We start from the raw sequence: 24,613 nt of genomic DNA, 5'->3' as shown, positions 1-24,613 counted from the left end.
TCATCATGAAGGTGATTTTCTTAGTTCATAAACAGTAGAATTGTAACTGGTCTTCTCTAATTAAATGATAATGTAACCATGTTATTTGCCTGCTAGGAAAATGTGCCATGATAGTTAATATTCCAATGTGTTAACCTATAAAGACAGCCTCCTCCCCCATAAAAGCTTGTATTAGAAGCAATTATAGTACAGGACCCGTATAGCTCTTGTTCTTTAATATCATTGTTCTCAAAAAAATGTACACAATGGTAGAAGTTCAGACTAAACATATGCTGGTGAGCATAGCCAAATCTGTGTTGTCAAGGGGGAAACACGTGGACTATGAGACCAAAGAACAAGTTACTTACCTTCGGTAACGCTTTTTCTGGTGGATACAATAACTACCTGTGGATTCCTCACCTTATGAATTCTCCCATGCGCCAGCATCCAACAGAAAATCTTCTTCCCAGCTATCCACATCAATGAGGACATCACAATTGCACGGCTACACGCGACTTCGTCTGACGTCACCGTGCCAATAAGAAGTCCTCGCCGGCGTGCTGACGTCAGTTTCACACATTTTTTACGTGCCTTTGAGACGAACAGGTGAAAACCGACCTCACCATAGCTCCAGTAAATACATATATACATAAAACCACCATGATGCAATATAATAAAAAAACATCATTTCTAAAAACAGAAAAACATTCAAATGTATATACACCTATAATACCACATATCTTAATGTAACCAGACAGCCAACAAGGAGGCGAGTGGGACTGTGAGGAATCCACAGGTAGCTACTGTATCCACCAGAAAAAGCGTTACCGAAGGTAAGTAACTTGTTCTTCTGATGGATACAACTACCTGTGGATTCCTCACCTTATGAATAGAGTCCCAAAGCAGTACTGAACTCGAAGGTGGGTGCCTGACTGGTAACACCAAGAAATCCTGCAGTACAGTTCGTGCAAAATGGCCGCTCCTCCTAACCTCCGAGTCCAAGCAGTAATGCTTGGAGAAGGTGTGGAGGGACTCCCAAGTTGCTGCCTTGCAAATATCCACTACTGGAACCCCTCTTGCCAGGGACGAAGTAGCGGACTTAGCCCTGGGGAAATGGGCTCTGATACCCTCAGGGGGAACTTTCTTTGCCAACGAGTAGCAAATCTTGATACAAAGAATGACCCACCTGGAGATTGTTCTTTTATGGACGGCTCTGCCCTTCCTCTGTCCAATGTACCCCACGAACAGCTGGTCCTCCAGGCGAAAGTCTTTTGTCCTTTCAATATAAAAACTAAGAACCCTTTTAGGGTCCAAACGGTGAAGCCTCTCTTCCTCCTTCGAGGGGTGAGGAGGAGGGTAGAAAGATGGAAGGGTAATGGTCTGTCCTATATGAAAAGGAGTGACAACTTTTGGTAGGAAAGCCGCCCTGGTTTTCAACACCACTTTATCTGGAAACAACACGGTAAAGGGGGGTTTAACAGAAAGAGCTTGAAGCTCACCAACCCACCTAGCCAAGGTTATAGCAATGAGAAAAACAGTTTTAAGAACCAGAAACCTTAGCGGGCAAGAGTGCATGGGTTCGAAAGGTGACCCCATTAAAAAGGCTAAAACAAGATTCAGGGCCCACTGAGGCATATGAAAAGGAGTGGGAGGAAATCTGTTAACTAAACATTTCCAGAACCTAATCACAATAGGCATTTAAACAAGGAGGGCTGATCCAGGAGGCAAAGAAAGGCTGACAGAGCAGCCAAATAACCCTTAACAGTAGCCACTGCATCACCCTTCTTTGCTAAATCTATAAAGCAAATAATAAAAATATCGGGAGGTGGGCCCTCAAAGGATCAATTTGCTTTTCTCCACACCAAGCCACAAATTTTGCCCACCTGACGGCATAAAGGGTCTTAGTGGAGTGTTGCCTGGCCGATAAAATACCATCCACTACATCTGATGGGAGAGAAGAAGAACTCAGGTTGCCCCGTTCAATCTCTGGGCATGAAGGTGCAGGCTCTGGAGGTGGAGGTGCAGAGACCTGCCCCTGCGACAGGAGGTCTGCCCTCAGAGGGAGACAAAGTGAAGGGCACAGCGAGAGTTGGAGAAGGTCCGTGTACCACACGCTTCTTGGTCAATCCGGGGCTATTAAAATGACCTGAGCCCGATCTTGGCGAATCTTCCTCAGAACCCGAGGAATCAAAGGTATAGGGGGAAATGCGTAAAGCAACTGGTTGCACCAAGAGATCTGAAACACATCCCTCAAAGCTCCTTGCACCGTATCCTGGAGGCTGCAGAATGACGGATGGCGCATATTCTCCCGAGTGGCAAACAGATCTATCCTTGGAAACCCCCCACATCTGAAAGAAGTGTAGGACCAGATCCGGATGGAGACGCCACTCGTGATCGGCTGAAAAATGTCGACAGAGTGTCCGCACGTACGTTGAGCACCCCAGCCAGATGATTCGCTACCAAGCAAATCCGATGGTCCCGAAGCCAGGACCAGAGTCACAGAGCTTCTCTGCAGAGAAGATACGACCATACTCCTCCCTGCTTGTTTATATACCACATCGCAGTAGTATTGTCCGTCAGGACCTGAACTGACTGACCGCGAAGGGACGAGAATAAGGCCTTGAGAGCCAGACGTATCGCCCGCAATTCTAACAGATTGACATGAAAAGTAGATGAACTCTCCACCCTAGAGTGGAAGAATCCGTCATGACCGTGGCCACTGGAGTTGGCTGTGAAAACGGTCTTCCTTGAGAAAGGTTGCCATCCACAGCCCACCATCGTAGATATGCTGCAGCGTCTCTGGAGATCATTATCAACTCCTCTAGATCCCCTTTATGTTGAAACCACTGCCTGCGGAGGCACAATTGGAGAGCCCTCATGTGCCAACGTGCATGAGTGACCAACAGAATGCAAGAAGCGAACAGACCGAGCAGACGTAAGACCTTGAGGACTGGAACAACCGCTCCATTTTGAAACATTGGAATCAACGCCTGGATGTCCTGAATCCACTGAGGCAGAGGATAGGCACGATTGAATGTAGTATCCAGTACTGCCCCTATGAACATGAGGTGTTAAGAGGGCTCCAGATGAGATTTGGGTACATTTATCGTAAACCCCAGACTGAACAACAACTGAGTTGTCATCTGCATGTGACGTTACACAAGCTTTGGAGACTAGACTTTGATCAACCAATCGTCCAGGGAAGGGAATACCGAAATCCCCTTCCTTCTGAGACCTGCTGCTACCACTGCCATCACCTTTGTGAAGACTCGAGGTGCTGAAGTAAGACCAAATGGAAGGACCGCAAACTGGTAGTGTTGCGACCCCACCACAAACCGGAGATACTTCCTGTGCGACTTGAGTATAGGGATATGAGAGTAAGCATCCTGCAAGTCGACAGACACCATCCAGTCTCCTTTGTTCAACTCCAGAAGTGCCTGTGCCAGAGTCAGCATCTTTAATTGTTCCTGTTTGAGGAACCAATTCAAAATCCTCAGGTCTAATATTGGTCTCAAACGACCCTTCTTCTTGGGGGATCAGGAAGTATCTTGAATAACAACCTTGACCCCTTTCCTGCTCCGTAACCAACTCCACCGCACCTTTTGACAACAGTATCTGAACCTCCTGCTGCAACAGGAGATGGTCTTCTGAACAAAACGAGGGACGGGGAGGAATAGGAGGGGAAACTCCTGAAAAGGGAGAGCTTATCCTTTTCTCACAATGTTCAGAACCCAGGATTCTGATGTAATTAACTCCCACTCGTGGAGAAAAAGACGTAATCTTCCCCCTACAGGAGAAGTGTGGTTGAAAATGGGGAGAAAACTAGGGCTGCTTCCCTTGTTGTTGTCCTCCAGAGGAAGAGGATGATGCAGGTTGGCCCCTCTTGTCCGAACCTTCCCCCTCCCTCTAAAGGATCGATATTGGAGGCTGGTAGGCTGTTGGACTGGGGTCTCCCACGGTAAACGGCTCCACGTCCAAACCCCCCGAACCTCCGAAAGGACCTGAAAGGGGTAGCAGAGGAGGCTTGCAGACCCAAAGACTTCGCTGTGGCCCAACTATCTTTAAAGCGCTCTTTAAAGAACTTTATCACCAAAAAGTTTTTCTCCATCAACGGGCAAATCAAATAAACCAGTCTGCACATCAGAAGAAAAACCAGAGGACCGCAACCAAGCATGCATCCTGGAAGCAATAGAGGTATCCATTGCCCTGTCCACCAAGTCTGTGGAATCCAGGCCAGACTGGATTATCTGTTTTGCTGCAGCCTGAGCATCCGATAGGAGTTCACCAAATTGATCCTGCACATCCTGCGGCAAGTCAGGAACCAAGGCCCAAGTCGAGTCCATCAGGGCGTGGACATATCTACCAAGAACACAGGTAGCATTCGCAGCCTTGAGTGCCATACTGCAAGAAGAGAAAGTTTTCTTTGCCGATTGCTCCATTCTTTTGGATTCCCTGTCCGATGAAATCACAGGGAATGAGCCTGGTGCAGACGTGTGGAACAAGAGGCCTGAACAACCAGACTCTCCGGGGTCCGATGTTTCGATAAGAGCCCCGGATCTCCAGGAGCCACTCTGTAACTCCTTGCCACAGACCTATTGACAGCAGGTGAATGCACAGGCTTCCTCCACAGCTCTAAGATGGGCTCCGTAAGAGCATTGTTAAACGGAAGCAATGGATCTGCCGAAGTTGAAGAAGGGTGAAGGACCTCCGTCAAAATGTTTGTTTGGAAATCTGCAGCAGGCAATGGAAGATCCCAAAAATTTGCCGCCTTCCTTATCACCGTATGGAGGGAGGCCGCTTTCTCCGTGAACTCCCCTGGTGCAGAAAGGTCCCATTCTGGGGAAGTGTCAAGCCCACTGGCCGAATCAAGCCCTTAAAAATCTCCCAAGGGCTCCACAATCTCCCCTTCTTCCAGCAACTGCCGTTGGTACTCTTCCTCTTCCAAAAGTCTCACGGCCTTTCTACGCGACCTCAGTCTGGCCTCCAACCTCGGCGTCGACATAGAATTGACCGACGTCGATGACACTGGCTTCAAAACTGCGAGACGCGGAACAGGAGAGGAAGGTTGGCTTCGGTCCAATGCATTGTTCGGATCCGGCGCCAGGGCGGATCCAAACGGCACCGTGGACACTTGCTCCATCATCGGCGTCGACTGGCGGGGCGATAAGATCGGCACCATAGGCGACGTGATCGGAACCGCAGGACCTCGAGGAGACGCCATCGGCACCCTCAGCTGGATAGAAGGGCATAAACGGCGCTGCCTTGTAAGGAGCCAGGGAGCCCAACGAAAAAGTTAATGGACCCGTGGGACCAGCCGGAGCACCAGCAGGGGCCATAGCCTTAAACATCAAGCACTCTAACTACGTGTGGGTGTATTGTACTGGGCGAAAACTAGGCGCTCGGGGTAGCGAGGTGAATATCAACGAAGAATGTCGAATCTCAAAATGGTGCACTCTTGAAAGACCACACCCAAAAGGTCTTGATAAATGCTAAAAGCACTATTGCAAATATAAAGTACAAGAGGCACTCATTATAACATGAAAAATAATAGTACTAATGAGTCAGTATACATAGGCAATGTTTTGTCATATATTTCTGAAAATTAATAGGATTATTTCCAACATAATCCCCAATTACAGTATCACTGTCCAAATCCAAATAGTAGAATTAATTGATCTGTTGTTCCAAGATTGCTATGATCCAAAGTCCAAGTCCAGATTTCTCTAATCAAAGTTCAATCATATTCTTCAAAAGATGATATAGCTTATTATTTAAACTTTAGCAGCCGCATCCAAATTGATAGCCAGTCCAGATTTTCTCAAATCAAGGTTCAATCATATTCTTCAAAGGATGATATAGCTTATTATTTAAATTTTAGCAGCCGCATCCAAATTGATAGCCAACACGTGTTTCGTCCGGGAGTTTCCCAATGACTTCATCAGGGCTAAACATATATGTAGATGCGTCCTATATCATAAGTATTCCTTACAAGCGAATCCCAGAATAATTCCGTTAAGCAACTTATCTGGTGATATCAGTTATATCAATCCACCTTCCAATGAGTCAAAACGTGAAGCGCGAGTACGCGTGTATATCGATGAAGTATCAAAATTTAGGAATCCAGAGGCTCCCCCTGACCGCGACTGCCCAGTAACAAAGAACCAGACGCCTGGAAGAAGCACTGCACCCGCAGCCCCCAGACCTGAGAGAACCCAACTACCGGTGCAGGAGTGACCAGTCGGCGGCTGGCCCAAGAAGCCCCCCTGTGCCCTGCCTGCATCGCCAGAGTGACCCCTGGGTCCCTCTATTGATTCCTATTCAAAACCAGACGCCTGCTTTACACACTGCACCCGGCCGCCCCTGTGCCACTGAGGATGTGTTTTGTGTGCCTACTTGTGTCCCCCCCACCCCCATCTGTGCTCTTCAAAACCCCCCTGGTCTGGTCCCAGAGGACGCAGGTACTTACCTGTTAGCAGACTGGGACCAGAGCACCCCTAGTGTCCATAGGCACCTATGTTATTTGGTCCCTCCTTTGACCTTTGCACCTAACTGGCCCTGTGTTGCTGGTGCTGGGTGTTTGGGTTGACTTGAACCCCCAACGTTGGACTGCCTATGCCCCGGAGACAACTCGTAAGTGCTTTACTTACCTGATAAGCTAACTTGTACTTACCTCCCCCAGGAACTGTTGATTTTTGCACTGTGCCCACTTTTAAAGCAGCTTATTGCCATTTTTGCCAAACTGTGCACATTACTGTCTTAATTCAAAGTTCCATATTTACCTATCCCAAGTACCTTACAATTTATGTGCTTACCTGAATTCTGAATCTTGTGGTTCTAAAATAAATTAAGAAAAGAATATGTTTCTATATAAAAACCTGGCCTGGAGTTATGTCTGAGTGTGTGTTCTCATTTATTGCCTGTTTGTGTGTGTGTGTGTGTGTGTGTACAACAAACGCTTAACACTACCCTACGATAAGCCTACTGCTCAACCACACTACCACAAAAGAGAGCATTAGTATTATCTAATTTTTCCACTATGAACCCCTAAGGAGAACCCTTGGACTCTGTGCACACTCTCACTTTGAGATAGTATATACAGAGCTAACTTACTACAGGAGGAATCTGCGGTAAGAAGTGTAGTCGCCTTGAAATGTTTTTGGGAACTGCCCACCAATCTAGAGAAGCTATCATGAGCGGAGTTATCTGGATTATGTCCTCGAAGGATCCCTGCGCTTGCTTCCATTGCTTTCCCACTTCCTCTTGAACTGGACGCATATGAAAGCGACAATGGGGAATGAGGTTTATACAAGATAACATCATTCCTAGTAATGATTTGTAGTGTTGAACTGAAAGAGACTTTCTTCTTTGAATTTGTTTCGCTAGGAAGATTAGCTTCTCTTGTCTGTCCAGTGTTGGGAAGGCTTTGGTTTGTGTTGTGTCTAATACAACCCCCAGGAAGGCTATCCTTGTTGAAGGTTGGAGCAGTGACTTCTCCCTGTTGAGAGTGAGGTCCAAGTCCTCGAAAAGGCGTAAGGTCGCTCTGACGGACCTGATAATGATCAGGAAAAATTTGGTGTCTCTTTCGTCTCAGGTAGGCTGCGTCCGGAGTCAGACATTTGGTTAAGTCCAAAAGGAAAGACCTTGAATTGAAAATCCCACCGGCTACAAGGAATCTCAGAAACTTTCTGTGTTTTGGGAGAATGGGAATATGGAAATAGGCGTCTTGAAGATCCAGGGAAGCCATATAGTCTGCTCTGTTCAGAAGTTGCAGAAAGTCTTGCAATGTGACCATACGGAATGGATTGGCCTCCATAAACAACATTTTTTTCTGAATCAGCAAGAAGTGGGAGTAGAAGCCTCTCCCCCCTCTGGGAATAGGGTACAACTTCTATTGCTCCTTTGCTCAACATGGTCTCCACTTCTAAGCTGAGCAGACACAGATGTCTTTGTCAAACCTGGGGCAGCGGCGTTATTGGGGGTATCTGAATAAACTCTAGGAGGTGGCCATATTGTATTACATCCAGTACCCATTTGTCCTTGGTAATTTGACGCCAACGATAAATATGATGTTCTAACATTTCTTGAAAAACTAAAGGGGAAGAATGGGAGGTAGCCGGTATATGAAGACAGTCATTGCCTATGGGTAGCTTCTTTAGCTTGCCTTCCAGGCTTTCCTTTTTGAGAAGGTCTGCTGTAAGCCGCTGGGGGCAGTTGCCTTTGCTGATATTGGGGCCTGGTAGTGTGGAAGGTGGTGGAGTATGATGGAAATCTGTACTGCTGGAATCCTCCATGAAATTAAGGTTGCCCTCTGCCCCTGGCTTCACGAAAAGGCACTTTTCTATTCTACAGACTGCCCAACGATCTGGCAGCCTCAGTGGCGGACTTTATGGTCTGAAGCGCAACATTGACATGCTTCCCAAACAGCACCTCTCCATCAGAGGGAAGATCAAAAATTTTTGTTTGGACCTCAGGTCGGACATTAGTGACTTTGAACCACCCTTGATGCCTCAAAACTGCCAATCCAGCTAGTAGGCTAACGCCCATGGCTGCCATGTCAAGTGCACAGTCAATTTCCGCAGAGGAACGCTGTCCCTCCATTAGCACCTTTTTTGTCTCAATCTTGGTACTCTCCGGAAGTTCTTCCAAACACTAAGTCATGTCCGACCACAGCTGTCTATCGTATCTGCCAAGGAGCGCTACAGAATTGGCAGCTCGCACCACAATGGCGGACACTGATGAAAAACGCTTCCCGATATTATCAAGGCATCTCCCTTCCTTATCTGGTGGCGTAGTTAACGGTGTAGAAGGATTTCTGGAGCGCCGTTGCGCCACCTGTGACATGCCTGAGTCCGGTTGTTGGAGGCCTGTTAGGCAGGCAGGAGAATCATCTGTTGACTTGTACTTCTTATCCAATTTAGGTAACACTGCAGGTACTGTCGCAGGGTTCCTCATTATCTTTAAACCCTGACTCCAAACATGGTCAATTATTGGAATAGCCCTGACTGTTTTCCTGGGAGATTCCTTGAAATCTTACAGGAAACAGTCCTGCTGAGTCTCAGGCATTGGTAAATCGAATTGGGTGGTAGCCCTTTCCAGCAGGTTGGGAAAGCCACTGATATCTTCAGGGGGAGATTCAACTGTAGGTATTTCAGGAGAGGAAGGTGCTGGAATTATATACTCATCCCATTCATCATGTGGTTTATGGATCTCAACCTCCTCACCTTAGTCTGAAGAGGTTGTTACTTGCGCAGGTACAGACTGGGGGAGGCCCGTGGTCGAGGAGGAGTTACAACCTGTGGCTGCTGAAACCGCTGAGGGGTCGATGGTATGGTGGGAATCGTCCATTATTGCACTGATGTAGGTATTGGTCAGAAAATGCGTCCTGTAATCCACTAATATTGCTTGCAAATACAACACTAAGCTGGAAGGTAGACATACCAGCCCTTGCTGTTGTTTTGGCTGCTCGTAATATTGCTGGTCATAGTAGGAATCATAATCCTCTGAGTATTCCTGACATTTGACCTGTAATTGAGCAGGACTTCTGGCCACCCCATTTAGCCCATCATCCTCAGTCATCTTAATCCAAAAGGTGTTAAGGTAGCAGTCTTGACACCTTACTTGGAGACATACGTGATGGGGTTAAACAATGCTATGTAATCTTTTTCAGACCAATCTGCTCCTTCGACGAGAAAAGAGCCAATGTAGATGGTCTCTGTCTCTTAGCAGGCGTTTCCTTGATCGTCGACGCGAGGTGAGTTGCCATTGACGGCGTCGACAAGGTGATCATCGACGGAGGCATCGTCGACGGAAGGGTGATCGATAGAGGTGTTGTCGATCGTGGGAGCGTCGTCAGTAGAGCGGTCGTCGGTGAGGCCGTTGACAGTGGAGCTGTAGATGAGTGCTGCACCACCAGAAGTGCCGACGGGAGGATCGTCGACGAGATAAGCATCATCGACGGGGCCGAAATGGGGCGCACCATCGACAAGGATGATAAGACTGTCAACGAGGAGTCTGTTGAAGCTGCCATCAACATAGATATTGTGACAATAGATGTTGTTGATGCGTGAGCCGTCAACAAAGATACAGTCGATGATGGTGCAGTAGACGGTGCAGAGGCTGTTTTATTTTTTGAAAGTATGCTTAATCCGCACAGGTGGCGTTGGGGGCTCAGAGAGGGTTTTCTCTTTAGCTTTCTAAATGGAATCTGACCCCTTAGATGTCTCCTTCTTTGATGGGCTACAAATCTTTGAGGAACCCTCAGATTACTTTTTAGGCGCTTTTCTATGAGGTTCGTCAGTAGCTGTCAGTTCCTCAGCATGCCTCTTCACAAGTGTCTTAATGGCAGACACAGAACATGGGGTCTGTCCTCACCAGAGACTGGGTTGTCTCTAGATTTTAATTTTTGCAGCCCAGGGAGAAGACGACCCTCTGTCCTTTAGGGTCTTAGTTGAAAATGTCCTACATACCTTACAGTCTCTGGTTTTATGGTTAGGATAGAGACAGTATAAGCAGTCCTTATGCTGGTCATCCACATGTAGCCTCTTCTTCATGCAGGTAGCACAGGCTCTAAAAAAACCCTATTTGGTGTCTCTGACATGGTTGTCAGTTTGAAACAACAAATGTGAGAATTTCTGAAGAAAAAAAAAAAAAAAAAAAATCAATCCAAACACCTCAGAAAGGTATATCAGAGAAAACAGAGCAGAAGAGTTCTAAGCACGACGTGAAAAATCTGAGGGAAGTCAGCTCCTCACAGGAGGATTCTAGAGGGTGGTGTAATCTGATTGGTTGTCTTTGGAGTTTGGTCCTTTTTTACAAAATGACTGTGATATGTTTCTAAGTTAGAGGTCTAATGCATTTAATGTTTAATGTGTAATTGGGCATAGCTTATGTATTACACCAGGGACTCATCTCGACGACATCAAAAGATTCAAGTACGTGAATCTATGAAAGTTCAAATAATGGAGTCACTAATGCTTTTACCTATCTGAAAAGAGAGTACACCACCAGTGTATACTAAATAGTTTTGTAACATCGGTCTTATGTTAGCACATGGGGACACTGCTCGATTATGAGGCAGTGGGGAACCTTCCCTGCACTTGACAGTTAGCAAGCAAACATGAATTGATGAATGTCTGTCAAAAAATGAACCCAAGTGAAGAGGCTGCCCAAAAAAGTATGAAAAGACAGGGGACTTGTGGGAGATACCCTGACCTTTGGTCACTGATGGATCACCTTGAGGAATTTATTTGCTTGTTCCTCTCTTTTCCTATTTATCACACTGGAAACTCTGCTCATTGCAGATACTGTGCACTGTGTATTCTGAAATACCGTTGTGTCAAATTATATATGAGAAAAGCAATACAATGTTTTAAAAAAGATTTCAAAGACAAACCCACAAAAATAAGCCAAGGAAACCTGAAGGAATCTTACTTTGGTGCAATCTGACAAAAGCAGATTTCTGTTATCTGTGTTGGATTGAGGTCAGTGATGCAATCAAAATCAAAAGGGGAGTATGACTTTAGATCTATTTTCCTTATAATGCTGGCAGACCAGATAGCTTCCAGGAGACGGTTCTACTATGGGCTTCTTCTGCTGAATCTACTTTGTGTGGGCCAGAAATCCTACTTCAGTTAACGAACTGGGCTTGTGAAGCTTTTTGGCAAACTGACAGTTATTTGGGCTCAGACCTACTGAGCTGTCCTCGCCTGGTGAGCGCAATTGAGAATGAAGGTCAAATAGCACAAATATCACAATACACTTGATATATGTGTGACAATCTGTTTGCACTTTTTGTCATTAATAAACAACTCAGAAGGTAAACAACGGAGACACAAAGGTTTTCAGAGATTGCAATCTATGTTCTGCAGGAAATGTTCGTCTCGTTTAGTCTCCTATGTTATCCTGATTATAGCATCTTACTAAATAGGCACTGGAAAGAGTTTGTGTTAAATCTCAACCTCACAAGGCAGTCTGACCTTTAGTTTTCTTTTGGTATTTAGCACTCTTCTATCTGCCATACTTTATTAACCTGTACATTAAAAGTTCTCATTGGACAGTGCTTATGGGGTATGATGACTGTCGCACTGTGAATGAGCCCCCACAGCGACGCCTGCAGAGGGAATCCCCAGGCTCCCCCTGACCGCGACTGCCTGACTCTAAAATCCCGACGGCTGGAAAAGACCCTGCACCCGCAGCCCCCAGCACCTGAAGGATCGGAACTCCAGTGCAGGAGTGACCCCCAGGAGGCCCTTTCCCTTGCCCAGGTGGTGGCTACCCTGAGGAGCCCCCCCCCCCCTTGCCTGCCTGCACCGCTGAAGAGACCCCTTGGTCTCCCATTGACTTCCCATTGGAAACCCGACGCTAGTTTGCACACTGCACCCGGCCGCCCCCACGCTGCTGAGGGTGTACTTTTTGTGTGGACTCGTGTCCCCCCCGGTGCCCTACAAAACCCCCCTGGTCTGCCCTCCGAAGACGCGGGTACTTACCTGCTGGCAGACCCGAACCGGGGCACCCCCTTCTCTCCATTGAAGCCTATGTGTTTTGGGCACCTCTTTGACCTCTGCACCTGACCGGCCCTGAGCTGCTGGTGTGGTGACTTTGGGGTTGCTCTGAACCCCCAACGGTGGGCTACCTTGGACCCAAATCTGAACCCTGTAGGTGGGTTACTTACCTGCAAGAACTAACAATACTTTACCTCCCCCAGGAACTGTGAAAATTGCACTGTGTCCACTTTTAAAACAGCTATTTGTGTTTTATGTGAAAAGTATATATGCTACTGTAATTATTCAAAGTTTCTACAGTACTTACCTGCAATACCTTTCAAATTAGATATTACATGTAGAATTGGAACCTGTGGTTCTGAAAATAAACTAAGAAAATATATTTTTCTATACAAAAACCTATTGGCTGGAATTGTCTCTGAGTGTGTATTTTCTCATTTATTGCCTGTGTGTATGTACAACAAATACTTAACACTACTCCTTTGATAAGCCTACTGCTCGACCACACTACCACAAAATAGAGCATTAGTATTATCTCTTTTTGCCACTATCTTACCTCTAAGGGGAACCCTTGGACTCTGTGCATACTATTCCTTACTTTGAAATAGTGCATACAGAGCCAACTTCCTACATTGGTGGATCAGCGGTTGGGTACAAGACTTTGCATTTGCTGGACTACTCAGCCAATACCTGATCACACGACAAATTCCAAAAATTGTCATTAGAAATTTGTAGGAAGTTGGCTCTGTATGTGCTATTTCAAAGTAAGGAATAGCATGCACAGAGTCCAAGGGTTCCCCTTAGAGGTAAAATAGTGGTAAAAATAGATAATACTAATGCTCTATTTTGTGGTAGTGTGGTCGAGCAGTAGGCTTATCCAAGGAGTAGTGTTAAGCATTTGTTGTACATACACAAGGCAATAAATGAGGTACACACACTCAGAGACAAATCCAGCCAATAGGTTTTTATATAGAAAAATATCTTTTCTTAGTTTATTTTAAGAACCACAGGTTCAAATTCTACAGGTAATATCTCATTCGAAAGGTATTGCAGGTAAGTACTTTAGGAACTTCAAATCATCAAAATTGCATGTATACTTTTCAAGTTATTGACAAATAGCTGTTTTAAAAGTGGACACTTAGTGCAATTTTCACAGTTCCTGGGGGAGGTAAGTTTTTGTTAGTTTTACCAGGTAAGTAGGACACTTACAGGGTTCAGTTCTTGGTCCAAGGTAGCCCACCGTTGGGGGTTCAGAGCAACCCCAAAGTCACCACACCAGCAGCTCAGGGCCGGTCAGGTGCAGAGTTCAAAGTGGTGCCCAAAACACATAGGCTAGAATGGAGAGAAGGGGGTGCCCCGGTTCCGGTCTGCTTGCAGGTAAGTACCCGCGTCTTCGGAGGGCAGACCAGGGGGGTTTTGTAGGGCACCGGGGGGGACACAAGTCCACACCGAGATTTCACCCTCAGCAGCGCGGGGGCGGCCGGGTGCAGTGTAGAAACAAGCGTCGGGTTTTCAATGTTAGTCTATGAGAGATCTCGGGATCTCTTCAGCGCTGCAGGCAGGCAAGGGGGGGATTCCTCGGGGAAACCTCCACTTGGGCGAGGGAGAGGGACTCCTGGGGGTCACTCCTCCAGTGAAAGTCCGGTCCTTCAGGTCCTGGGGGCTGCGGGTGCAGGGTCTCTCCCAGGCGTCGGGACTTTAGGTTCAAAGAGTCGCGGTCAGGGGAAGCCTCGGGATTCCCTCTGCAGGCGGCGCTGTGGGGGCTCAGGGGGGACAGGTTTTGGTACTCACAGTATCAGAGTAGTCCTGTGGTCCCTCCTGAGGTGTTGGATCGCCACCAGCCGAGTCGGGGTCGCCGGGTGCAGTGTTGCAAGTCTCACGCTTCTTGCGGGGAGCTTGCAGGGTTCTTTAAAGCTGCTGGAAACAAAGTTGCAGCTTTTCTTGGAGCAGGTCCGCTGTCCTCGGGAGTTTCTTGTCTTTTCGAAGCAGGGGCAGTCCTCAGAGGATGTCGAGGTCGCTGGTCCCTTTGGAAGGCGTCGCTGGAGCAGGATCTTTGGAAGGCAGGAGACAGGCCGGTGAGTTTCTGGAGCCAAGGCAGTTGTCGTCTTCTGGTCTTCCGCTGCAGGGGTTTTCAGCTGGGCAGTCCTTCTTCTTATAGTTGCAGGAATCTAATTTTCTAGGGTTCAGGGTAGCCCTTAAATACTAAATTTAAGGGCGTGTTTAGGTCTGGGGGGTTAGTAGCCAATGGCTACTAGCCCTGAGGGTGGGTACACCCTCTTTGTGCCTCCTCCCAAGGGGAGGGGGTCACAATCCTAACCCTATTGGGGGAATCCTCCATCTGCAAGATGGAGGATTTCTAAAAGTTAGAGTCACCTCAGCTCAGGACACCTTAGGGGCTGTCCTGACTGGCCAGTGACTCCTCCTTGTTGCTTTCTTTGTTCCCTCCAACCTTGCCGCCAAAAGTGGGGGCCGTGGCCGGAGGGGGCGGGCAACTCCACTAAGCTGGAGTGCCCTGCTGGGCTGTGACAAAGGGGTGAGCCTTTGAGGCTCACCGCCAGGTGTTACAGCTCCTGCCTGGGGGAGGTGTTAGCATCTCCACCCAGTGCAGGCTTTGTTACTGGCCTCAGAGTGACAAAGGCACTCTCCCCATGGGGCCAGCAACATGTCTCTAGTGTGGCAGGCTGCTGGAACTAGTCAGCCTACACAGACAGTCGGTTAAGTTTCAGGGGGCACCTCTAAGGTGCCCTCTGTGGTGTATTTTACAATAAAATGTACACTGGCATCAGTGTGCATTTATTGTGCTGAGAAGTTTGATACCAAACTTCCCCGTGTTCAGTGTAGCCATTATGGTGCTGTGGAGTTCGTGTTTGACAGACTCCCAGACCATATACTCTTATGGCTACCCTGCACTTACAATGTCTAAGGTTTTGTTTAGACACTGTAGGGGTACCATGCTCATGCACTGGTACCCTCACCTATGGTATAGTGCACCCTGCCTTAGGGCTGTAAGGCCTGCTAGAGGGGTGTCTTACCTATACTGCATAGGCAGTGAGAGGCTGGCATGGCACCCTGAGGGGAGTGCCATGTCGACTTACTCATTTTGTTCTCACTAGCACACACAGGCTTGTAAGCAGTGTGTCTGTGCTGAGTGAGGGGTCTCTAGGGTGGCATAAGACATGCTGCAGCCCTTAGAGACCTTCCTTGGCATCAGGGCCCTTGGTACTAGAAGTACCAGTTACAAGGGACTTATCTGAATGCCAGGGTGTGCCAATTGTGGATACAATGGTACATTTTAGGTGAAGGAACACTGGTGCTGGGGCCTGGTTAGCAGGGTCCCAGCACTCTTCTCAGTCAAGTCAGCATCAGTATCAGGCAAAAAGTGGGGGGTAACTGCAACAGGGAGCCATTTCTTTACACAAGCCCCCCCCAGCCCACAGGCCAGGAGACTCAGCCCAAGCTGGGAGAGTCTTCCTAGTCTGTCAGGCGAGGAAGAGTAGGAGAAATAGGCTGGTTAGTTGCAGGGCCTACTCTGCCTTACATCCTTCTGTTCAGGTCATTCCCTTTGGGGAACTGACCTACTTCCACAGTGATAGGACCTAGTCTGAATTGCCTCTTGTCTGCCTCTTCAATGTCTCCACCCATTCTTTCTATTTTGGTCTTAGAGGTATCCACCTCTGCTAACCTTATCTTGGCCAGGGTTACCCCTAGCTTACCCAGAGAGGTTACCCAGAGCTGGAGTAACCCCACCATGACCAATAGGGTCAGGGGGCCTAACTTGCTATTTGGCATGGGGTCAGACCACCATGCTAAGGATAGTGCAGCCATAAAGGCCAACACCCAGCAGAGGCCACTGACAGCTGTCAGGGCCCAGAACCACACCTTTAGCTCTTCACCTAAAAGGGAAGGGGCTAAGTTACAGGCCTCTTTGGGTTCAGGTTGCCTGTCTGCTGTATTAGAGTGGGGGGTTACCACATCTTGTAGTAAACACCCTTCTTCCACTCTTTCTTCTGTTAGCTGAGGAGCCACCCACTCAGGTTTAACAGTTGCCTGACTAGCCAGGACTTCTGGTGGGTCAGGTTGGACTTTATCAGGGCCATTTTTGGAGTTCTCCCCTACTGGAGCAGAATCTCCTTGGCTTGCTGTAACCTTGGCTAAAGGTTGTCCACCCTTCCTACTCTGTTTTCTTTTCTTCTTCTTCTGGGGCCTGCTTGCATTTACTGCAGAGGCAGGACTTCCAGAATCCTTGGGAGAGGACTGGTACTGGACCAGTTCCTCTCTTGGGCTCTGACTAACCTCTGGGTAGTCATTTCCAAGGAGACAATCAAGGGGGAGGTCTGTACTGACTACTACCCTTCTCCAGCTAAGAGTGCCACCCACTTCTATGGGTACTAAAGCCACAGGCCTCTTAGTGACCCTGTCTAGGCTAACTCTTACCCTGGCAGTCTCACCTGGGATGTACTGGTTCGAGAGCACCAGCCTGTCATGCACAATAGTGTGACTGGCACAAGTGTCTCTCAGGGCGGTGGTTGGGATTCCATTCACCAGTAGGTGGTGGAAGTGTCTACTTCCCTCTGGAATCTCCAACTCACCTGTTGGGCCCTGTTTCCAGTTGAAGGCTATGAAGACCTCCTCATCTGAGGAGTCATCTCCCATGGCTACACTGGTTACCCCTGGAATTTTGTTCTGGGGTTTGTTTTTGGGACAAGAAGTGTCCTTGGTGTGGTGCCCAGACTGTTTACAGTTGTGGCACCATGCCTTAGTGGCATCCCAGTTCTTACCCTGGTACCCACCTTTGTTTTGGGTTGTGTCTTGGGGCCCACCCACCTGTTCTGGTTTTTGGGGGCCTACAGAGGACTCTTTTTCTTTGTTTCTAGTGTCACCCACTTTCTCCTGGGGAGTTTTTGTAACCCCGTTCTTTTGGTCACCCCCAGTGGAAGTTTTGGTTACCCTAGTCTTGACCCAGTGGTCTGCCTTCTTTCCCAATTCTTGGGGAGAAATTGGACCTAGGTCTACCAGATACTGATGCAACTTTTCATTGAAGCAGTTACTTAAAATGTGTTCTTTCATAAACAAATTATAAAGCCCAACATAGTCACACACTTCATTTCCAGTTAACCAACCATCTAGTGTTTTTACTGAGTAGTCTACAAAATCAACCCAGGTCTGGCTCGAGGATTTTTGAGCCCCCCTGAATCTAATTCTATACTCCTCAGTGGAGAATCCAAAGCCCTCAATCAGGGTACCCTTCATGAGGTCATAAGATTCTGCATCTTTTCCAGAGAGTGTGAGGAGTCTATCCCTACACTTTCCAGTGAACATTTCCCAAAGGAGAGCACCCCAGTGAGATCTGTTTACTTTTCTGGTTACACAAGCCCTCTCAAAAGCTGTGAACCATTTGGTGATGTCATCACCATCTTCATATTTTGTTACAATCCCTTTGGGGATTTTTAGGATGTCAGGAGAATCTCTGACCCTATTTAAGTTGCTGCCACCATCGATGGGACCTAGGCCCATCTCTTTTCTTTCCCTTTCTATGGCTAGGAGCTGCTTTTCCAAAGCCAATCTTTTGACCATCCTGGCTAACAGGGGGTCATCTTCACTGGAGTTATCCTCAGTGATTTCAGAGGTGTTGGTCTCTCCTGTGAGGGAACCAGCATCTCTGACTATTATTTTTGGAGTCAGGGTTTGAGGGACCCTGTTCTCCCTAGATAGGACTGGTAGGGGGGAATTTTCCTCCAAGTCACTATCCTCTTCCTCTGAGTTGCCACCCTCAGAGGGGTTGGCCTTTTCAAACTCTGCCAAAAGCTCCTGGAGCTGTATTTTGGTAGGTTTGGGGCCCATTGTTATTTTCTTTATTTTACAGAGTGACCTTAGCTCCCTCATCTTAAGATGGAGGTAAGGTGTGGTGTCGAGTTCCACCACAGTCACATCTGTGCTAGACATTTTGCTTCTAAAAGTTGGAATACTTTTTAAGAATCTACAACTGGTTCTAGAATCTAATTCAAACTTTTACAAACTTTTAAACTCTAAAAGAAATGCTAAACAGGATCTAACACAAGGCCCTAGCAGGTCTTTTAAGAATTTAGAAAACTTTTCAAATTGCAAAAATGAATTTCTAATGACAATTTTGGAATTTGTCGTGTGATCAGGTATTGGCTGAGTAGTCCAGCAAATGCAAAGTCTTGTACCCCACCGCTGATCCACCAATGTAGGAAGTTGGCTCTGTATGCGCTATTTCAAAGTAAGGAATAGCATGCACAGAGTCCAAGGGTTCCCCTTAGAGGTAAAATAGTGGTAAAAATAGATAATACTAATGCTCTATTTTGTGGTAGTGTGGTCGAGCAGTAGGCTTATCCAAGGAGTAGTGTTAAGCATTTGTTGTACATACACAAGGCAATAAATGAGGTACACACACTCAGAGACAAATCCAGCCAATAGGTTTTTATATAGAAAAATATCTTTTCTTAGTTTATTTTAAGAACCACAGGTTCAAATTCTACAGGTAATATCTCATTCGAAAGGTATTGCAGGTAAGTACTTTAGGAACTTCAAATCATCAAAATTGCATGTATACTTTTCAAGTTATTGACAAATAGCTGTTTTAAAAGTGGACACTTAGTGCAATTTTCACAGTTCCTGGGGGAGGTAAGTTTTTGTTAGTTTTACCAGGTAAGTAGGACACTTACAGGGTTCAGTTCTTGGTCCAAGGTAGCCCACCGTTGGGGGTTCAGAGCAACCCCAAAGTCACCACACCAGCAGCTCAGGGCCGGTCAGGTGCAGAGTTCAAAGTGGTGCCCAAAACACATAGGCTAGAATGGAGAGAAGGGGGTGCCCCGGTTCCGGTCTGCTTGCAGGTAAGTACCCGCGTCTTCGGAGGGCAGACCAGGGGGGTTTTGTAGGGCACCGGGGGGGACACAAGTCCACACCGAGATTTCACCCTCAGCAGCGCGGGGGCGGCCGGGTGCAGTGTAGAAACAAGCGTCGGGTTTTCAATGTTAGTCTATGAGAGATCTCGGGATCTCTTCAGCGCTGCAGGCAGGCAAGGGGGGGATTCCTCGGGGAAACCTCCACTTGGGCGAGGGAGAGGGACTCCTGGGGGTCACTCCTCCAGTGAAAGTCCGGTCCTTCAGGTCCTGGGGGCTGCGGGTGCAGGGTCTCTCCCAGGCGTCGGGACTTTAGGTTCAAAGAGTCGCGGTCAGGGGAAGCCTCGGGATTCCCTCTGCAGGCGGCGCTGTGGGGGCTCAGGGGGGACAGGTTTTGGTACTCACAGTATCAGAGTAGTCCTGTGGTCCCTCCTGAGGTGTTGGATCGCCACCAGCCGAGTCGGGGTCGCCGGGTGCAGTGTTGCAAGTCTCACGCTTCTTGCGGGGAGCTTGCAGGGTTCTTTAAAGCTGCTGGAAACAAAGTTGCAGCTTTTCTTGGAGCAGGTCCGCTGTCCTCTGGAGTTTCTTGTCTTTTCGAAGCAGGGGCAGTCCTCAGAGGATGTCGAGGTCGCTGGTCCCTTTGGAAGGCGTCGCTGGAGCAGGATCTTTGGAAGGCAGGAGACAGGCCGGTGAGTTTCTGGAGCCAAGGCAGTTGTCGTCTTCTGGTCTTCCGCTGCAGGGGTTTTCAGCTGGGCAGTCCTTCTTCTTATAGTTGCAGGAATCTAATTTTCTAGGGTTCAGGGTAGCCCTTAAATACTAAATTTAAGGGCGTGTTTAGGTCTGGGGGGTTAGTAGCCAATGGCTACTAGCCCTGAGGGTGGGTACACCCTCTTTGTGCCTCCTCCCAAGGGGAGGGGGTCACAATCCTAACCCTATTGGGGGAATCCTCCATCTGCAAGATGGAGGATTTCTAAAAGTTAGAGTCACCTCAGCTCAGGACACCTTAGGGGCTGTCCTGACTGGCCAGTGACTCCTCCTTGTTGCTTTCTTTGTTCCCTCCAACCTTGCCGCCAAAAGTGGGGGCCGTGGCCGGAGGGGGCGGGCAACTCCACTAAGCTGGAGTGCCCTGCTGGGCTGTGACAAAGGGGTGAGCCTTTGAGGCTCACCGCCAGGTGTTACAGCTCCTGCCTGGGGGAGGTGTTAGCATCTCCACCCAGTGCAGGCTTTGTTACTGGCCTCAGAGTGACAAAGGCACTCTCCCCATGGGGCCAGCAACATGTCTCTAGTGTGGCAGGCTGCTGGAACTAGTCAGCCTACACAGACAGTCGGTTAAGTTTCAGGGGGCACCTCTAAGGTGCCCTCTGTGGTGTATTTTACAATAAAATGTACACTGGCATCAGTGTGCATTTATTGTGCTGAGAAGTTTGATACCAAACTTCCCCGTGTTCAGTGTAGCCATTATGGTGCTGTGGAGTTCGTGTTTGACAGACTCCCAGACCATATACTCTTATGGCTACCCTGCACTTACAATGTCTAAGGTTTTGTTTAGACACTGTAGGGGTACCATGCTCATGCACTGGTACCCTCACCTATGGTATAGTGCACCCTGCCTTAGGGCTGTAAGGCCTGCTAGAGGGGTGTCTTACCTATACTGCATAGGCAGTGAGAGGCTGGCATGGCACCCTGAGGGGAGTGCCATGTCGACTTACTCATTTTGTTCTCACTAGCACACACAGGCTTGTAAGCAGTGTGTCTGTGCTGAGTGAGGGGTCTCTAGGGTGGCATAAGACATGCTGCAGCCCTTAGAGACCTTCCTTGGCATCAGGGCCCTTGGTACTAGAAGTACCAGTTACAAGGGACTTATCTGAATGCCAGGGTGTGCCAATTGTGGATACAATGGTACATTTTAGGTGAAGGAACACTGGTGCTGGGGCCTGGTTAGCAGGGTCCCAGCACTCTTCTCAGTCAAGTCAGCATCAGTATCAGGCAAAAAGTGGGGGGTAACTGCAACAGGGAGCCATTTCTTTACAAAATTGATTTTTGCAATTTAAACTATTTGTCTAAATTCTTTAAAGTCCTGCTAGGGCCTTGTGTTCGTCCCTGTTAGCATTTCTTTTAGAGTTTAAAAGTTTGGTAAAAGTTTGAATGAGATTCTAGAACTAGTTTTTAGATTCTTAAAAAGTATTCCAACTTTTAGAAGCATAATGTCTAGTACAGATGTGAATGTGGTGGGACTCGACACCACACCTTACCTCCATCTTAAGATGAGGGAGCTAAGGTCACTCTGTAAAATAAAGAAAATAACAATGGGCCCCAGACCTTCCAAACTACAGCTCCAGGAGCTGTTGGCAGAGTTTGAAAAGGCCAACCCCTCTGAGGATGATGATAGTGACTTGGAGGGAGATTCCCCCCTACCAGTCCTATTTAGGGAGAACAGGGCCTCTCAAGCCCTGACTCCAAACATAATAGTCAGAGATGCTGGCTCCCTCACAGGAGGGACCAACCTCTCTGAAATCACGGAGGATAACTCCAGTGAAGAGGACATCCAGTTAGCCAGGATGGCCAAAAGATTGGCTTTGGAAAGACAGATCCTAGCCATAGAAAGGGAAAGACAAGAGATGGGCCTAGCACCCATCAATGGTGGCAGCAACTTAAATAGGGTCAGAGATTCTCCTGACATGTTGAAAATTCCTAAAGGGATTGTGAGGAAATGCCTCCTTGGCATGGTTACCCCCTGACTTTTTGCCTTTGCTGATGCTATGTTTACAATTGAAAGTGTGCTGAGGCCTGCTAACCAGGCCCCAGCACCAGTGTTCTTTCCCTAACCTGTACTTTTGTATCCACAATTGGCAGACCCTGGCATCCAGATAAGTCCCTTGTAACTGGTACTTCTAGTACCAAGGGCCCTGATGCCAAGGAAGGTCTCTAAGGGCTGCAGCATGTCTTATGCCACCCTGGAGACCTCTCACTCAGCACAGACACACTGCTTGCCAGCTTGTGTGTGCTAGTGAGAACAAAACGAGTAAGTCGACATGGCACTCCCCTCAGGGTGCCATGCCAGCCTCTCACTGCCTATGCAAGTATAGGTCAGTCACCCCTCTAGCAGGCCTTACAGCCCTAAGGCAGGGTGCACTATACCATAGGTGAGGGTACCAGTGCATGAGCATGGTACCCCTACAGTGTCTAAACAAAACCTTAGACATTGTAAGTGCAGGGTAGCCATAAGAGTATATGGTCTGGGAGTCTGTTTTGCACGAACTCCACAGCACCATAATGGCTACACTGAAAACTGAGAAGTTTGGTATCAAACTTCTCAGCACAATAAATGCACACTGATGCCAGTGTACATTTTATTGCAAAATACACCCCAGAGGGCACCTTAGAGGTGCCCCCTGAAACTTAACCGACTGTCTGTGTAGGCTGACTAATTCCAGCAGCCTGCCACACTAGAGACATGTTGCTGGCCCCATGGGGAGAGTGCCTTTGTCACTCTGAGGCCAGTAACAAAGCCTGCACTGGGTGGAGATGCTAACACCTCCCCCAGGCAGGAGCTGTAACACCTGGCGGTGAGCCTCAAAGGCTCACCCCTTTGTCACAGCACCGCAGGACACTCCAGCTAGTGGAGTTGCCCGCCCCCTCCGGCCCCGGCCCCCACTTTTGGCGGCAAGGCTGGAGAAAATAATGAGAATAACAAGGAGTCACTGGCCAGTCAGGACAGCCCCTAAGGTGTCCTGAGCTGAGGTGACTAACTTTTAGAAATCCTCCATCTTGCAGATGGAGGATTCCCCCAATAGGGTTAGGATTGTGACCCCCTCCCCTTGGGAGGAGGCACAAAGAGGGTGTACCCACCCTCAGGGCTAGTAGCCATTGGCTACTAACCCCCCAGACCTAAACACGCCCTTAAATTTAGTATTTAAGGGCTACCCTGAACCCTAGAAAATTAGATTCCTGCAACAACAAGAAGAAGGACTGCCTAGCTGAAAACCCCTGCAGAGGAAGACCAGAAGATAACAACTGCCTTGGCTCCAGAAACTCACCGGCCTGTCTCCTGCCTTCCAAAGAACTCTGCTCCAGCGACGCCTTCCAAAGGGACCAGCGACCTCTGAATCCTCTGAGGACTGCCCTGCTTCGACGACGACAAGAAACTCCCGAGGACAGCGGAGCTGCTCCAAAAAGACTGCAACTTTATCCAAAGGAGCAGCTTCAAAGAACCCTGCAATCTCCCCGCAAGAAGCGTGAGACTTGCAACACTGCACCCGGCGACCCCGACTCGGCTGGTGGAGAACCAACACCTCAGGGAGGACCCCCGGACTACTCTACGACTGTGAGTACCAGAACCTGTCCCCCCTGAGCCCCCACAGCGCCACCTGCAGAGGGAATCCCGAGGCTTCCCCTGACCGCGACTCTCTGAAACCTAAGTCCCGACGCCTGGAAAAGACCCTGCACCCGCAGCCCCCAGGACCTGAAGGACCGAACTTTCACTGCAGAAGTGACCCCCAGGAGTCCCTCTCCCTTGCCCAAGTGGAGGTTTCCCCGAGGAAGCCCCCCCTTGCCTGCCTGCAGCGCTGAAGAGATCCCTTGATCTCTCATTGACTTCCATTGCGAACCCGACGCTTGTTCTAACACTGCACCCGGCCGCCCCCGCGCCGCTGAGGGTGAAATTTCTGTGTGGGCTTGTGTCCCCCCCCGGTGCCCTACAAAACCCCCCTGGTCTGCCCTCCGAAGACGCGGGTACTTACCTGTTGGCAGACTAGAACCGGGGCACCCCCTTCTCTCCATTGAAGCCTATGCGTTTTGGGCACCACTTTGAACTCTGCACCTGACCGGCCCTGAGCTGCTGGTGTGGTAACTTTGGGGTTGCTCTGAACCCCCAACGGTGGGCTACCTTGGACCAAGAACTGAACCCTGTAAGTGTCTTACTTACCTGGTAAAACTAACAAAAACTTACCTCCCCCAGGAACTGTGAAAATTGCACTGTGTCCACTTTTAAAATAGCTATTTGTGAATAACTTGAAAAGTATACATGCAATTGAAATGATTCAAAGTTCCTAATGTACTTACCTGCAATACCTTTCAAACAAGATATTACATGTTAAATTTGAACCTGTGGTTCTTAAAATAAACTAAGAAAATATATTTTTCTATACAAAACCTATTGGCTGGATTTGTCTCTGAGTGTGTGTACCTCATTTATTGTCTATGTGTATGTACAACAAATGCTTAACACTACTCCTTGGATAAGCCTACTGCTCGACCACACTACCACAAAAT

At 48.2% G+C, this 24,613-nt stretch overlaps 1 protein-coding gene across 2 annotated transcripts in view; it reads right to left on the bottom strand.

Annotated features, from left to right (window-relative positions):
* Positions 1–24,613, bottom strand: part of PLAA (phospholipase A2 activating protein) — a 296,517-nt gene that overhangs the window by 107,355 nt on the left and 164,549 nt on the right. The gene's annotated exons all lie outside the window — the stretch shown is intronic.

The sequence above is a fragment of the Pleurodeles waltl genome, chromosome 1_2 (genome assembly GCF_031143425.1).
Source record: "Pleurodeles waltl isolate 20211129_DDA chromosome 1_2, aPleWal1.hap1.20221129, whole genome shotgun sequence".
Classification (NCBI taxonomy): Eukaryota; Metazoa; Chordata; class Amphibia; order Caudata; family Salamandridae; genus Pleurodeles; species Pleurodeles waltl.
This window is presented reverse-complemented; position numbering and strand designations above follow the sequence as displayed.